Source organism: Barbatula barbatula (assembly GCF_947034865.1).
Source record: "Barbatula barbatula genome assembly, chromosome: 10".
In the NCBI taxonomy this organism is placed as follows: Eukaryota; Metazoa; Chordata; class Actinopteri; order Cypriniformes; family Nemacheilidae; genus Barbatula; species Barbatula barbatula.
The window spans coordinates 23,890,048-23,892,785 of record NC_136773.1 but is presented as its reverse complement, the minus strand read 5'-3'; positions in this window follow the sequence as shown (position 1 = coordinate 23,892,785).

Sequence of the window (2,738 nt, the reverse complement as noted above, 5' to 3'; positions counted from 1 at the left end):
GCTCTGATTTCATTTGAAAGTGTTTGTCTTCTTTGGACATGAACTCCTCTACCTGCTCTACCCCTACCTCTCACTCTTCCTCCCCCTCTTATTCTCAACCTCCCTCTTCCTCTCTCTGCAATGTCTTCCATTGTTGTTGTAAAAAAAGGTTCTCACCTGTGGTCTTTTACAGTTTTTTTTATTCGCTTTGGTACTATTTTCACAAGTATGTGGTAAAACCTCACAACTGTTAGTACAAAACTCAAAGCAGATCATCAAAAAGACTGTTTTTTCAAACATGTAATCACATGTTCAATTGACAAAGTACAATGCACAAAATGACACAATCACTTTTTCACCACACCTAATCAGTGTGTCATCAAAGAGCTACCTTTCATTTGAAGTAATTGTCTTTCACAATGCAATGCCCATGATACTTTTGATATGCTTCTCATCTAATTTGGGTAAATACATTTGACCAACACTTAATCCAACTGATCTTAATGGTTAATCACTGAACCGTTTGGTAAACCTATATATTTTCATTTCAGCAATAAACAGTATATCGATTTTGAGAACTACAGAAATAAAATGTGTTTTTGTACGAACATATAAATTAACCACACATGATGAATACTTATTGCTCATTGATTTCAGATAGGGGTAACCACAATTGGTCATTAGATATACAGTAAAAGTGGGGATGTAAACACTGGCAATTTCTTTCAACATGGAGCAGGATAAACAACAAGGAATAGGAAGAGCTCGTGGACAAGGGATCCGTCAGAGAGGTGGGCATGGGCACCAACAGAGAGGTCAGACAGCCGGGCATGGGCACCAACAGAGAGGTCAGAGAGGGCACCAACAGAGAGGTCAGAGCATGGGCACCAACAGAGAGGTCAGAGAGACCACCAACAGAGAGTTCAGAGCATGGGCACCAACAGAGAGGTCAGAGAGCCGGGCATGGGCACCAACAGAGAGGTCAGAGAGGGCACCAACAGAGAGGTCAGAGCATGGGCACCAACAGAGAGGTCAGAGAGGCGGGCATGGGCACCAACAGAGAGGTCAGAGAGGTGGGCATGGGGCCCATCAAAGGGTTGGTCATGAGTTCTGGGGAGGCAGAACTGTTGTCTCTAACGAAGTTTGAGAAAACCGGTAAGTGTGGAGGATGTATCATATAACATTCACAATCAATTGTATTGCATGTAAATTCATCAGACATGTTACAGTATTTATACAGTATGATCTATTGACAGTATACTCTGTTCAATGCTTAGAATTGACAAAAAATCCCATAGTGGTGGCCTAGTGGTTCGAGTGTTGGACTTGTGATCAGAAGGTTGCTGGTTCGAATCTCAGTGCCAGCAGGTCATGACTGAAGGGCCCTTGAGCAAGACACCTTACCCCTGATTGTTCTGCAGTAATGTGCCACTGTAAAAAAAAACTACTTGTAAGTCGCTTTTGTCTGCCAAATGAATAAATGTAAATGTAGCCCGCCTTTTAAAGAGGCACCAGGTATCAATGAACACATTTACCTGGTGCCTTTTGAGACAAACAATGACCGGGTGAAAGGACTAAGGGCTGAGTATGTTCAGGTACAGCACTATATATTGTAGTACTGCTACTATTTGATGCATCACATATTGGAACAGCACTGTAAAAAGAACTAACCAAAATATATTTTTTAGAGGGTTATGGTGCTTGACGCTGATGTGAACCATCACAAGTACATTTTTGTTGATGAAGCGGGCTTTAACCTTGCCAAAACTCGTCGCCGTGGACGGAACATCATCGGCCAACGGGCCACTGTCCAAGTGCCTGGACAACGTGGAGGAAACATCTCCATGTGCGCAGCTATCTCTGAAGATGGTGTTGTAGGACGTAGGCCATTACTTGGCTCCTATAATGCTGCACATCTTATTGAGTTTCTCAATGAAATTGAGCCGGCCTGTCAAGGTGAAGGGGTCACCTATGTAATTGTGTGGGACAATGTCAGCTTTCACCACGCAGAGGTAGTTCAAGCATGGTTTCAGGCACATCCTCGATTCATGACTCTCTACCTGCCTCCATACTCTCCTTTCCTCAACCCTATTGAGGAATTTTTTTCAGCCTGGAGGTGGAAGGTCTATGATCGCCAACCCCTTGAGCTTGCCACCCTCCTTCAGGCCATGGATGATGCATGTGATGACGTCAATGTAGACCAATGTCAAGCATGGATTCATCATGCCAAAAGGTTTTTTCCAAGGTGCTTGAACAATGATAACATTCATTGTGATGTGGATGAGAATCTATGGCCAAATGCTCAAGACAGGCTTGATCCAAATTACTGTAATGTGTGCACTAAATGTTTTGTTCTCATTTTGTTACATTATAGAAAGTATACCTATGTTACAATTCTATCTGAAAAATAAAAACAAATTTGTACAAAAGATTGTAGAGGATGTGTTCATTGATCCTTCACTTGATTACACATAGGATGGATATTTTGGAAATTATAGATTATGTAAATGCAAGGTAATGTCAGTGTATTGCCTAATGTGAAACTGTGTAATCTGTTTTTTATAGTACTGTAGCATATTCATTTCAGCACTTCTAAGGATGATTTGAAACCTGTATCTTGCATTGTTTGCTGTTGGATGAACTGATTGTTAAAAGTATTAAACTGAAAGAAGATCATACTGTTGTGTTTCGGTGATTACAGTTTTTCTCAATTGTTTGCACACATTTTCTGAAAGCATGCCTCATATTCTCAGAACTCT